General features: G+C 34.4%; 1 protein-coding gene across 4 annotated transcripts in view; it reads left to right on the top strand.

Annotated features, from left to right (window-relative positions):
• Positions 1–15,557, top strand: part of LOC116463488 (platelet-derived growth factor C) — a 269,385-nt gene that overhangs the window by 150,247 nt on the left and 103,581 nt on the right. For 2 of the 4 annotated variants that reach the window (XM_058434669.1, XM_032146614.2), the window contains exon 2: positions 14,698–14,758. The exons of the other annotated variants lie outside the window; for them this stretch is intronic. The gene's annotated coding sequence lies outside the window, so the exon portion shown is untranslated. The remainder of the gene's footprint in view (positions 1–14,697; positions 14,759–15,557) is intronic. 4 annotated transcript variants of the gene reach the window in all.

Below are 15,557 nucleotides of genomic sequence, written 5' to 3' on the forward strand. Positions count from 1 at the left end.
CAAATGGGGTACTAAATAGTACCTGTTTCAGAGTGTATTGGAAGATTAAGTAATCTGAAGTTTAGAAGATGTCTAATACTCAGTGAGTACACAATTAATATTAGCTATTGTTTGCTCAATAGTGCAAATGATCAAGTAATTTTTTTCAATAAGGAAACACATCTTTTTGAACCTTTCTTAAACAAGTTCTTTAGTTGTTTTTACATAACTAAACAAACACTTATTTGGGTTAATTTGGTTTCTTTAAGGAGAACCTTGAAGAACTTTTCCCCAACATTTTATAATTTAAAATATTGTGAGAAAGTGACTAGAAACAGATACTTTTCCATTAAGTTTATAAAGGACATAGGGAAACTTTATATGCACACTCAGGTCATTGTTTTGTTTGGTTTGTGGTTTTTCAATACAAGAAAATATTTGCTTTTGATTCTTTTTCTGTTCCAACTCATGTTTTCTTCCTCGGGAGCAGCTGTCATTCTTAGGTAGAATCTCCTTTCTTTGTGTTCTCTATTAACTTCTCTTCCATCTCAGAGTAATTGGTTCCTCAGCATTTTATTGATTATATGGAACAGCTTTTGAAATAATGTCTTCAGGTTTCTGTGCGAAATCACTTTTTTTTTTTTTTGCCCCCACAGGGTTTTGCTCTGTCACCCAGGCTGGAGTGCAGTGGTACAACCTAGGCTCACTGCAGCCTCTGCCTGCTGGGTTCAGATTACAGGCGTGCAGCACCACACCTGACTAATTTTTGTATTTTTATTAGAGACAGGGTTTCACCATGTTGGCCAGGCTGGTCTCAAACTCCTGACCTCAAGTGATCTGCCCGCCTCAGCCTCCCAAAGTGCTGGGATTACAGGCGTGAGCCACCACGCCCGGCCTTAAATCACTTTTGAGGTAGATGTTTTTCTTTCTGATATGTCAGGACAAAATTACCTTTTCTTGTGCTGCAGCATTTTTTTCATAGTCTTCGTATATTTATTTTACTCTTTACCTTGCTTGAATGAAGAGACATCTGGTGAGACTAGGTTTTTACTGGCAGGTAAGATGTGCGGACTTTCTTTTAATGGCTCAACTTCCACATGAGTGATGGTCATATTCCCTCTCCATCTCTGTAACTAGAAGGAAGGTTGATAAGCTTAGATTCAGTCCAGTTCTCAGTGACTAGCATCATATGAAATGAAATCAGGATGTCTTTAATCTCTGTTGCCTCTGATTGTTATTGTGTTCCACACAGTGACATCATAGACAGCTACAAATTCCACCATATGCAGTTACCAGGGTCATCCCTAAATACACCCTGTTGATAACAGTTAACTTGCGGGTGTACCTCCTGCACTGCAGGCTTAACAGCTGCCATCTCTGTTTCATTCTTCTTTCACTCATCAATTGTTTTTGCTTTTTTTTCCTGTTAATTGCAATATCTGAATGGCCATACACATTAACAGGTTGTGAATAGTACTCTGGCCATTTACAAGTAATGTTTAAAATAGGGAAATAGGCCAGAGCTGGTAGCTTGTGCTTGTAATCCCAGCACTTTGGGAGGCCAGGGTGGGCACATTGCTTGAGTCCAGGAGTTAGAGACACCCCTGGACACCATGGCAAAAACCCTTCTCTACAAAAAATACAAAAATTAGCTGAGCATCATGAGGTGAACCTGTAGTCCTAGCTACCCAAGAGGCTGAGGGTGGGAGGATGGTTTGAGCCCCATAGGTAGAGGTTGCAGTGAGCTGAGATTGCGCCACTGCACACAAACCTAGGCAACACAGCGAGACCCTGTATTTAAAAAAAAATTTTTAAAAGAGAAAATGTATTTAGTCTTTTATAAATCCAGTGTTTTTGGCTAAGAGGCAATTGAAGGGAAGATGTTAAACATCTTCCTTTTTCTCAGGTGTGTTGGCTTTTTTGTTTCTTGAGCTAAATCATAGGTAGGCTACTGATTCATTTTTTATTTCAATTTCATTGACTTTGTTATTTGTAGAAACTCTTGGCAAAGCGTATAAGGACTGTTTTGCTAGTAATAGGTTTCAGTTATATTTGAGTTTTCATCGTTTTCAGGGACTATCTTAGAAATCACTTAAGCCTCCTTTGAGAGGCTTAAGTTGGAGTCCTCAGAACTAGCTATTTAATAAATGGTTAAACTATTTAAATAAATGTTACAGAGCTGATGATCTATAACATTTTTCCTTCTTAATTCTGTGAAAAAGGTAATTTTGTGATGTCTATTAATTTTTTTCCTTTTGTATTATGGTTAAGACAATTTATTAACTATGTAATACACAGCTATACTTTATCATGTGTGACATTTTGTGAATATCCCATAAGTTAATGTCATGTATCAGAGATAATGTTCAAAACTGTTTATTTTCTAGAAAATACTTTAGGTCTAGTATTTGACCATGCCACACTGCCATCAGTATTTTAAGTCTCCTGAGAATTACTGCTGCACATGATGATATATGCATACGACACAATAAACACCAGATCATAGTTGTAATTCATGGATGAGGTTGGGCTTTCAGTGTTTTGACCAGGAAAGACTTGATAGTTTCAGACAATTTAGTGAGTAAGAGGAAGATCTTTTGGAGCACTGGGATGTAAGTAGTCTTTGAATTACTTTGCATAGAGGATTATCTTTACTCAAAGCTGATATTTTTCATTTCTTTTAAGAGGCAGGACCTGTCAATTAAATTGTTTCAGCAAATGTCATGAATTGCAAAATAAGTCCAAGGACTGTTCTGGCAGGGACCTTGGGATTAAAACAGTGAACACATTAGCCCTGGTACCATGTTCATGGACCTTCCAGCCATTATTTTACATTTAAGAGGTTGCATTACATAGTGTCACAACTTTTACCAAACCATATCCTTTTGTGCTATTAGTCAGTAAATATTTTTTCTTACATTGGGCAAGGAATTTTTTCTTAAATGAATAGATTTCAAAAAGAAGTTATAGGAAGTGTCTATGGAAACAAAATATGATTTATGTATACTGAATATTTATTAATGATCAACTATTAAGATAAAGAACATGCCCTTTTATGTAGTGCTTGAAATCATATTAAGAACTATTAATGGTACAACTACCACACCTTCAGAAACAGTGGTTCAGAATCATTCTGGAACCAAATACCTGGAAGGAGATTGTCTATCACTATCACTTCAGAATTTGGGAGTAAGGGGTGGGCACTGTTCTCAAACTGTTCTTCCTGAAACCTGTCCCTAGTGAGCTCCTAAGTTTGATGAGTAAAAAGGAATTGAAAAACACTAGTCTTGCAAGTGGGGTTTGTAATAAATAATATATATTTTGTGTTTTTTTGTAATCTCATCATACATTTAGCATTATATATGAGCATTCTTCTTCCTTATTTTTTTAGCTTGAGACAGGGTCTTTCTCTGTAGTCCCGGCAGTGGTGCAGTCACAGCATACTGCAGCCTAAAATTTCTGGGCTCAGGAGATCCTCCTGCCTCAGCCTCCTGAGTAGCTGGGACTACAGGTGTACACCACCACACCTAGATATTTTATTTATTTATAGTAGAAATTAAGTGTCACTATGTTGCCCAGACTGGTCTTGAACTCATGGGCTCAAGTGATTCTCCCACCTTGGCCTCCCAAGGGGTGGGATTATAGGCATGAGCCATCGCACCTGGCTGACAATCCTACAGTGTAAAAACTTTTAACAAGATACTATGGATACAAATAAATTTTTAATTTCTTAGCAATCCTAGAACAGTTGTGTACTTAAATATTTATTTGCTGAAGGACGTGCATCAGGCATTCAGATGGAATAAGAGGAGTGTGTACTAAGGGTGTGGGGCCCTTGGGCAAGAAGTCAGACTCTGGCACTTTGAAGCCTTGAGTCAGCATATTCCAGTTGGGGTGCATCAAAGCAATACCACCAATAATGTTTGTTAATGTATGTGCTAGAAAAAATACATTCTTAATCAGATTTTTTTTAGATTTGAAGATTTCGTCTTGTTTGCCTGTCTTCTATGCCATAGCTTCATTGCTTGGATTTCTCAGAAATCCTTATCTTTGCCATATTGTTTGAAATTGGGCTTATGTACACATACACACATACATTTAAGTATATTATATTAGCATATATTAAATGACAAGCACACTAAATGACAGCAGCTGTGACTGTCATGGTTTAATCAGAGTGTGCAAAGCTGTTATTTTTAATCCATCATGGTAAATAAGAGTTTTAGTCATCTTCTATTGTGTATAGAATTTTATTGTTGTTGTTTGTTCTTTATTAACTTTTTTCTTTAAAATTTGCCATTGATTTATTGGGAATCAATAAAACCATAGATTTATTAGGAAAACTTTTTATCTAGTAAGCAGTAGTACAGAAGTATAAGCATGTCGTCAATACATCTTCAGGTTCACTTTTATCTTTCTGTGTGCAAAACATGACTGGGATTCTAATGTTTGTTTACGAGAATACTTAAATATATGATACACTGTCCTGTTACACTTATAAATCATCCATAGACTCAATTTAATCTGGAATAATATTTTTAAAATAGTTTTTAATTAAGCTCAACAATAAAGTACTTATATAGTATATTCTAAGCAATATAGTCTTCTTAATAAATTATATTCCCAGGTGTGTCTTGACTAATTTGCATTTGAATTAAAATATTTTAGGCACATTTTCTATTTAGTTTATATATAAAAATATGTATGTATTGAGCAAAAATTGTTGAAGGCTTTAAAATAAGCCGAGATTGATAATAGATAAGGTCTTTTACACATGACCCATTTATGCCTGGTGTATTTCTTCACCCATTTTAACTTTTTGATTGTATGTGCATCATTTCTTCAGTCAAATTTGGAAATCAAAATCTCAGAATAATGCATTAATTTTTTGGTTAGACTCGCTGGGTCCTTGTAATTGCTAGTTTTCTCGATCTGTAGTCTTTGCCGGGGGGAGAAATAAATCTAATCTCTTTTAGGCCTGTTTATCTATAAATTATCTAGTTTTGTTCCAGTTCCTGCCGTTCATTTCTGTTTTAGTGCTAATATTTTCAAGGAGTTTCTTGCGCAGTTCCCATTATAAGCTGATTAAAACCCCTGTCTTGGCATCTACTAATAGAAGTTGCAGCTGCTCCTATAAACTGAGCGGTTAATAGGAAGGAATATGAAGGATTATAGTCTTTTCCTTTTCACATTGTTTTTCTTGCACCAGACTCTACACAAAAAGCTCCTGCTTGTGAAGAAGCATTTTGTTTGCCTATAGGATTTTCTCTCTGCGTTAACTTTTAGTATTTTGAACCACTCAGCATTCAGTTTTTTACTCTCTTTTAGACTTTAAGTTTTCCTTTGTGCAACTTCTTTAATGAAACTTTCCAATCGCTTTACAGAGGATAGCTTTTTTTGATCCTCTAACTATAGCAAGACATAGTATACAAATACATTACACTTTAACTGATTTCAGCTTTGAAAAACTGCATGAACATGTATCAGTGAGAAAGTCACTTAGTTACTTTTAGGAAATGGCTGTGTGTTAAAAGGATTTTTAATCTTCTGTGGTGTTTATGCATCAGCTGCTTAGGGTTGAACATTCTTTTGAAGCACTCATCCTGTATTTTGTATTAAATAAATTTGGATTAATAAGCCTTGTGGAAGTGTCTTTGTAATATTAATTTATTTATAAGTGAGGAGGAGAAGATCCATTTAAATACAACAGGGATAATACTTTCTTCAGGAATTATAGAGAAGAGTTAATTCCATAGAAACAGAATAAAGGAAACTCTCTATGAAGTAGAAGATAATAATATATCAGGTCCTCATCTTTTCATTCAAGACTTAAGACAAAAATGTCTCCTTAAATTCACTTCAGCCTTGTGGTTTTCTAACGTTATGAAATATTGTCTGTTTTGAAACACTTTAAGGTTTATTTTCTGATGAAATTCCTTTGGAGGCAATACATGGGTAAGAGGTGGAAGGAGAGGGAAAAAAATCCTATTAAGCTAATAAGAGAAAAAAACTTGTTAAAGTATTATAAATATATAGAAAGGATTGAAAAGAAGAAGACATTTAGAGAGATGAAGTGGGGAAGTAAATGAATCACTTTGGTCAAGTGGATTCCTAATTATTTGCTGGCTACTAACCATGATCTTAGTTTTCCTAATTTTCATTGTGATACATGAAACAGAGAATGGAGAAAGTCTGAACCTTACAGTAAGTGATATTTAGAATCTTAGCCATCAATATGGGAAAATACATGTACCGTAAACAAAAGCTGTTTTTTTTTTTTTAAGTTTGGGAGTTAAATGTACAATAATATCTTTTTGACATTATGAAAGTTATATTTTCTTAAATTAGATACAAAAGACTCAGAATTTGACTGTATTAAACTTAAAATGTTTATTTGTGTATGTGTGTGTGACAAGAACCATAACAATGCTTAAGGAATAAAGTCAAATAAGAACCATTATTATTCTCAATCTTGTTCACTGAAAAGTTTAATTTAAAAAGACATGAATAGGCATATTTGGTGGAATATTTTTATTTCCTCAGCTGATTCTTTAAGAAAGTATGAAATTATCAGTATTCATTTTATTATGGAAAATTTGTTTCAATTTTAGTTCAATATCCAAGTGGTACACAAATGTAGTGTTGATTAAATGTAGTATTGATTAAAAATTACAAAACTCGTGCATCAAAGGGCTGGAAAACTGAGGTTTTCTTAGAGAAGAGGAGGATTACTATATGAGAAAGCTAAATAATCCATATTGAAGACAATTGCAAAAACAACAGTAGCTATGTGATAAGCATTATTCATATGCTAGGATCTTTTTTTTTTTTTTTTTTTTTTTGAGGTGGAGTCTTGCTTTGTCACCCAGGCTGGAGTGCAGTGGCGCAATCTGGGCTCACTGCAAGCTCCACCTCCTGGGTTCAAGCCATTCTCCTGCCTCAGCCTCCAGAGTAGCTGGGACTACAGGCACCCGCCACCATGCCTGGCTAATTTTTTGTATTTTTAGTAGAGACAAGGTTTCACCCTTTTAGCCAGGATGGTCTCGATCTCCTGACCTTGTGATCTGCCCGCCTCTGCCTCCCAAAGTGCTGGGATTACAGGCGTGAGCCACCGCCCTTGGCCGATCATTTTTATTTAAAACCTAATTATATTAAATTGAAGATCCTTTCATCAACAGAAGTTCAAGTAAAAAAATTATCAGATTTTGAGGCTTACTGGCAGTGAAATAGTGATTCCATTAATTGAAATTAGAAACTAATGTAGAGGAGAAACTAGAGTTCCTAAACTGATCGTGAGTTTGCAGTAGGTTATATTGAGTTTGGGACATTTTGGAATGTGATTTTGTGATTTGAAAAAGAGTTCTGAGCTATTGCTATAGATTTAAAGAGCATGTGTTTATGAAAGTACTTGAGAACACCAAGGATTTATGTTTATAGAAAGAAGACTGAGGATAGAAACTTGAAGAAGAACTAACTGCAGGTATAAAAGGATACAGTTCTATAGAATATCTAAGATAGTAAAGGAAGTAAGAAGTGCTGCCAATAACACAATAAAATATAGCCATTAAAAGATCAATTAAGAACTAGCAGGTGGTTCACTGATAGAAAACTGTTATAACAGTTTTCTGTTATAATAGAAAACAGTTGAAAACATCTGTATTGCTTGCTGTTTAAGTGGTACTAAAAAGTAGTATGCTTTGAATTTTGGGAGAGTTGCTTTTACATATCCTCTTTGGGTTTTCCTAGGATGTTTTTGTTCTTCATAAAGCATCATAGGTTGATCTCCTACGAGATGTACTGAGTCTTTCTTTGCTGTTTTAAATGTTGGTGACAGATGATCCTTAATGAGTAGTTTTCACACAGGACTCTTTCAGAACAATTTATTTTTCCAGTACTAAAATCTTCTTTGACTTTAAAGTGACCTGTGAAAGATTTAGTTTCTAACTCAACAATTAATTTTGCATTACATAAATATTTCATTTGAAGTTTCAAAATGCTCGCCTTTATTTTTGGTGACAGGTATGATTGTCACTAAAACTTTCAGATTTGTGACATTCATAGGATTTAATATACTGCATTTTTTGTCAAAAATTATTTAATTTCCTTTTATCACATTACTTTTGTCAGTGAATCAAGTGATTTGGTCTTGGCTGGGTGCAGTGGCTCACGCTTGTATTCCCAGCACTTTGGGAGGCCAAGGTAGGTGGTTCACTTGAGGCCAGCTGGGTGTGGTGGTGCACACCTTTTATCTCAGCTACTGGGGAGGCTGAGGCACAAGAATCGCTTGAACCCAAGAAGTGGAGGTTGCAGTGAGCCAACATTGGGCCCCTGTACTGCAGCCCGGGCGACAGAGCAAGACTCTGTCTCAAACAACAACAACAACAAAAAAATTGATTTGGTCTTTTTAAATTTGAATCTAACTTCCACATTTTTCTTTTACACTTACATAAATTCTTAGCACTCCCATCAATTCCTTTGTTTGGGGTTTTATATGTTCAGTTTTATGAGCTTTGTTTAATATGAAAACGGTATGGGCCGGGCGCAGTGGCTCACGCTTGTAATCCCAGCACTTTGGGAGGCCGAGGGGGGCGGATCACGAGGTCAGGAGATCGAGACCACGGTGAAACCCCGTCTCTATTAACAAAAGAAAAAAAATTATCGGGGCGTGGTGGCGGGCGCCTGTAGTCCCAGCTACTCGGAGAGGCTGAGGCAGGAGAATGGCGTGAACCCGGGAGGCGGAGCTTGCAGTGAGCCGAGATTGCGCCACTGCACTCCAGCCTGGGCGACAGAGCGAGACTCCATCTCAAAAAAAAGAAAACAGTATGAAACCTAGTGATTATCACAAGTTTGTGAACAGCAGGAGCAATAAGTCACTTAAAATATGAACCTCATGAGGTTGTGTTGATTATTTTTCAATTCTCTAATCTGTTTCTAGATGACCTGCTGCTCTTCTTAAGGTAGCAGCAGGGTGTGAGAGAATTGATACATAAATACACTTGAATTGACAGATAAGTACACTTGGCTTTGGTGATGATGTTAACATAGCTCTGTGCGCACCCCTTTCACTACCATGACCATCACCCATTACCACCATTTCCTGAAGCAAAAACAAATCTTAAAGATTGTGAATGTGAAGACATTGCATGCTTTTAGAAGTCACTTAGTTTAAGAGAAAGAAGTATCACCTGGCATTATTGCCTAGAGCTCTGTCGTTCACATAGATTGCACTGGTATGTGTAGAGCAAAGGGCTGGGGCTTCAATGCAGCAGGCTGGCTGCAGGTTGTATGTCCTGTCAATGAGTATTTGTTGATTGTTGACTGCATATTTATATGTAATTATAAAATCTAGATCTACTTAGAATATGATCCATACATGATTTATTAAAAATTTCAGCTTAATATGCATGTGAATGTATTTTATTATTGATTTTAAAATGAAATATTAAAAAATTATAGTTTAACCCCTTTATAAGGATGCCTATTATATTGCACTTTTTTTATAACATACTCCATTGTTGTATTATACTTTTTTATGGAAAGGAGTAAGTGAAAAATATGGCGATCCCAGTTATTAACTGTCTTCTCCATTCCACTTACAACACTCAGTAGCAGGTACAGAAGTGATGTTGATTCCAGAGCATTATATGAGTCTGACTCCAAGGAAGATTAGAGATGCATTCACTGTATACCATTTTACCATACATTTACTGTACTGTGCTCAATAATGGATTACCGGAGAGAACCTATTTACAATACTATTGTCAAGAAAAACTGTTTTAATTAATATTAAGCAAAAAATTAGATTACCTATATAATACTTAAATATAGATAGTACTGGTTATTTCTTTACACTTTCTTTAATATCCTTTATGAAATAGAAGGTCCGATGGTATTGGTCAAATGGTACGAAGTTTCAGGATGAAATGAGACTTAATATACCACATGGGAACAATAGTTACAATAATGTAGTATATGCATGAAATTGGCTAAGAGGATAGATCTTAAAAACACACACACACACACACACACACACACACACACGTCCCCCACCCACTGCACACGGTAACTCTGTAGAGGTGAGAGATATGTTAAAGTAAGTCTGGTGAAAGATTTTAATTATGTCATTTCAACAATTCCTTAGGAACTAAAAAATACAACATATGCAATCCTTGTGTTTGTTACTACTTTTCAGTCTGACCAAATGAGCTTTTTTTCCTGTTAAAAAGAAAAAGAGTAGAGGAAAACTTTTCATGGTGTTTTGTTAAATGAAGCACTATCAATTTAATCAAAAAAGAACGAGGATCAAATTAAATCTATTTTATGCTACCTGACCCACCTACATGGCTCAAGAGAACCACTGCTCATTTTAAAATACATGAACTCCTGCTACAACTCACCCCAAGGGTACTGTTTACAGTTGCCAGAGAAGGAAGCAGCTTTGTCATCAATCTATGCCTGTGGTTTGGACCTTCCTCCCTGGTGGGGTTCACGATTTTTATTACTTTTTTTTCTCTTTGTTCATAATGTCTTAATCTAGTTAGAAGTTTTCTAACTGGTAGAGTGGTGATGGTAGTGGCTTTTAGAGTATAGCTTTAAGATAATTCACATGAGCAACTAACAGTTTCTAGCTCATTCTAGATGCCCCCAAATTGTTAACAGCTTTTGTCATTTGCCCTTAAAAACTATTGGAGTAAATTCGTCCTTTTAAGGATGTGCAATTGAGTTATCTACTATATTCTTTTCTATATACATTTTCTGATTAAAAGCTTTTTAAATTTCTCCAGAAAAGTTAATATTTTTTAAAATTATGTAATATAAAGAATTCCTAGATTGTTCTAAATTACACATTGGCTATATGTTTTTCCTGACAGTATATCAACTAATTTTATAGAGTTACATTGGAAGTATGTGAAATGATATCCCTGTGTTCATGCTGGACCACTTTGTGTATGTGTTTGTATCTGCGTGTGTGTGTGTGTGTGTGTGTGTGTTTGTGTATGCACACGTGTATCTTCTAATCCTAAAGTGAAAAATGTATCCGTTGTTTTGCTTCATAATGAAAAAGTTATTTTTGGAGAAAGGGTTCTTAACCTTGATTTCATAGATAAAGTGGTTCATAGATGGCTTCTAGGGGTCTGGTGAATGTTTTGACATTATATTGTATTGTGTGAACGCTGAGAGTGTATATAATTTTAGATTGTACAGATATATAATTTTCTGATTTGACCATCCATACCTTTCATCAGATTCTCAAAACTTTCTCAAGCCATTGGTTTAAAAGGATCAAACATAACTTTGGTTTTTAAGTAGTTGGTTCAGAAGTTTAACATACTTGAGGAATTTTGAAGGCTAGTTTTATAATTGGAGCAATTATAAAGGAACAGAGAATTATAGACATTATTTAGCAAATCATGTTAAGGTTTGTTTTTGTCTCAAAACTTTCTTCATCATTATATTCTTCTGTCTAGGTCATCCTTACTGTCATGCTCTTTATCATAATGGTGCTACTATATTGTACTGCCATACCACAACACCAGAACATCAGTTCTAAACATTACCTTTCAAACCCCACATCTAGCACAGAAAAAGGCCATCTAAAACAAGGTTTTATCTTGGAATTGTGGTGAGGGAGGGGAATTGTGAAGAGAAAATCTCAAATTTGTTATTGATTAGTATACACTTTTTTCCCAAGTCAAGCCAAGAAAATGGCATTTTTTTAAAAACAATATTTGACTTTTGACTTCAGAAAGGAAAAAATAATTTCTTCGTGTATATGATACTTTTTTGAAGTTGCTAGTTTTATTTCAGAGATCTCATATATCATGGTGAATTAATTCCAAGGATGAATTTAATATAACTCTATTCCATAGAAACAGATTTTATGACACAGTAATCAGTCGCTGGTGTCTTTTTGTAGAATATGGGGGATCTCAGTCAATTCTTAACACAGTGGCCTTCAGTAAGCAATGATAGTTCAGAAACTAACCCTTATGTTACCCTTTTTATCCACCAAATTTTATTTGTAAATATGTTTGCAGGTGAAATATAAACTTTTTTCTTAGGCAGTTTAGCCAGTCAGCAAATATTTATTGAGTGTCTATTATGTGTGAGGCACTGTGCTATGCGTTAGGAGATACAGTAGTTAAAACAAACAAACAAATGAACTAAACCAAAACAAAACAACAACAACAAAAAAACAAGAAACAAACAGAAGCTTTGGCAAAAAAAGTGATTTTATTAATTAAATTATGCACAGATACTTTAAAAACTAAGTAATCAAATAATTAGATGAATATATATGTGAAACTTGAATTCATTGTGAAGGATATGAAATGTTTAATAAAGATTCAGTTTTTCATATTTTTAACCCTAATCAGTAAACACATTTGAAATGATCTCTTGTCTTCTTTAAGTTAATATGAAATTTACCACTTTTTAAGAGTATCAAATTCAGGAAGTGTATTTATAATTTGAAGTAGAATTAATGTTAACCCTACTGATTCAAGTAGTGGAGTGAAGCCAGAATCCAGCAAATCATTAATAATTGGTAAAGTTGTCTCTTACTTCATTGGTAATATTAGAAACACCCCACAAATAACCCACTGAAAAGCAGTAAAACCATTATTAGGATCATGTTAGTTATTAAAGTTATTAGAATTGTTACTGTTTTTGTTGTTTTACCTATTTTAATATAAAGTACTGTAAATATAACAGCTAGTGGCAAGTTTATGAAAACAAAGAAAAAGTTACACTCAGTGGGCTGAGTTGAATAAAGAGGCAATAGGAAAATATACACTTGTGAATTAATCACACAAACATCCAGGTTGAAATTTTTCCTGGAGTAGTGTAATATAGTGGAAAGAAAATAGTATTTAGACTCAAAAGATTTGTATTGAAGGTTTATGTTGTCAGGAAAAATATAGCGTCCAATTTTTCTGAGGATATTCACAGTTTATGTCTGTTAGTCTGACATAATTAATAACATCACTCTCTTTTATTATCAAAAATGTATTGTTTAGACAAGATATTATACGATGACCCCTATTTATTGTGACAACTAATTCTGTTTTCATAAGAATTAAGTGTGCATGATACCATTAGTTTTTATTTGTTGTTTTAGCTGGTAAAAACTTATGTATGAGAAGGTTTTTTGTAATCGGAAAATCATTGTAAGAACTATAAAGACATATATAGGCCAGTTGTGGTGGCTCAGGCCTATAATCCAAGTACTTTGGGAGACTGAGGTGGATGGATCATGAGGTCAGGGGTTCAAGACCAGCGTGGCCAAGATGGTGAAACCCCGTCTCTACTAAAACTACAAAAACTGGCCAGGCGTGGTGGCAGGTGCCTGTAATCCCAGCTACTACGGAGGCTGAGGCAGGAGAATTGCTTGAACCTGGGCAGCAGAGGTTGCAGTGAGCAGAGACTGCACTCAGCCTGGGTGACCAAAAAAAAAAAAAAAAAGAGAGAGAGAGAGAGATAAATATGTTTGTATTCATTTGGGCAAAGTCATTAAGGTGACTCTATAAAATAGAGTAGTTTTATTTTTATCATATCAATCTTAAACAATTAGCATTGGTGTTTTTTGGATTATTTGTGTAATGTCCATTCTCCCAAAGTGTGCTGTGTTGAAATCAACTCACAGACCATGACAACAAGCAATATTAAAACTTTGACTTTGCCTATGATAAGGATAAGAGATATATTTCATTGAATTAAAATTCAATGGGTTTACTAAACTGAGTGAAAAAATGGAAGAATTATTTTGTAGTTTCATCAGTGTTCAATTTTGAATGTTCTTCAGTTTATTCTCTTTATCATATTCAAGAGGTACCTCATGCCTTTCTATTAGCTTTGAAAATGAAAATAATTTTATCATTTCTGTAAGTCATTATCAGCAGTCACAGATTTTAATGTTCTTCCCTATTAATTTGATCTTAAGTGTGCAATTCTCAAACACTTCTGTGCGGCTCTATTCGTGAATCCTGTTTTATTTCAGAGGATTTATTTTATTTCTATAAAATGGTTGCACCTTTGCTTTTAAAATTTCTTCCTGGAAAGCTATTGGAGGACTTGTATTAATTTGAAACAAAAGAAAACAAAACCAATTTTTACACTAGCAAATGATTTTCTAACTTCAAGGTCCCTTTATCAATAGCAAGAAGAAACTTATTCTGCCTTAATCTGAGAAGTCTTTAACTCACCATTGGGAGGACTACAAAACCTTGGCAAGCAAGAGTCACCTTACCATATGGAACTTTTAAATATGTAGTTTCTGGGACAAGATGTTAAGGGATAGTAATTGCTACTTTGCAGGGTTACTAAAAGCATTAAAAGATAATGTATATGAAAGTATCTGGCTAGTAACCTGCAATTTTGAGTAGATACTCAATAGCTATTAGTTGAGTTAATGAGCAAGATCTGGGAAGATTGAAGAGTCACGAGAATAAATAATGCTCTTTCTTTATTCCAAATAATGCTCTTTCTTTTATTTTTTTCTATGCCAGCCAAGACCCGCTCCCTTAAAGATTAGTACAAATGTCCATGAATAAAAGTTCATTGACTGACTCAGATAGTCATTTTTACAAGCTTATGTGTCTTTCCAATCATTCAAATTTTTTTTAACTTCCAAAATCTGAAATTGAAGATTCTGAACCACCTAGATTAGGATTCGAGGTCACCAAAAGACTCAATTTTACTATCTCCATCTACTGGCAGGGAGGAACTATATCCAAGCATCTGGACTGGCATAGAAAAGAGGAGAAAGAACATTTAAAAGGTAAGCAAAACGTATATTTTTATTTACTCTGAATTTTTAAACTTTTCTTATTAGAAACTCTGTTGTACTTTCATGTAATTAAGGTTGATACAATGAACCATATTAGAGCAAGAGAATTTGTTTAGGTAGTACAATACTCTTACCTGATTCTTCAACATGAGCAAGTGTGGATGTGAATGCCTTCCTTTCATAATGGGAGCACTTTTCTGTCTTTGCACTTAGTAAGTTTCCATGTAGTCATTCCAATGCCCTCTTAACTGTTTTCACTCATATTCCTAATAATCTTTAACCTGCAAAAATGTCTACATTCTCACTTCTGTATATTCTCTGACATGTTAGAGATAATTTTACCTGGCAAATTATTTTTATTACTATCATTTAGAAAGAGTAGAAGTATGTTTCTCAAAATTGAATTTATTATTCTGTTGTTTCTTATATTTTTTCATTGACTGTTTATAATTATTTTAATTGAGCAGAAAGAACTAAATAAGTTTCTTGTTAATTGACCAGTAATAATTATATCAGTTCTTTTTAAAATTGATATTTTGCTTCTCCCTCAAAAATCTTGAAATTTCCTTGGTTTACTTTTCACTGTGATCAAAAGTTGCAGTATGATAACTGCTATAAAAAATGCTTTGAGGGTTTATGTGGTTGTGCAGTAATAGATCTTTAAGTTTAAATCATATATTTTAAATAGCTTTATATTTTGTCTTACATTATGCATTATGCATATATTTCTTTAAAAAGCCATATCTACACTTGAGAAAAGAAGTAAAAGACATTTGTCAACATAATTAGT

Source organism: Hylobates moloch, unplaced genomic scaffold (genome assembly GCF_009828535.3).
Source record: "Hylobates moloch isolate HMO894 unplaced genomic scaffold, HMol_V3 SCAFFOLD_38, whole genome shotgun sequence".
NCBI lineage: Eukaryota > Metazoa > Chordata > Mammalia > Primates > Hylobatidae > Hylobates > Hylobates moloch.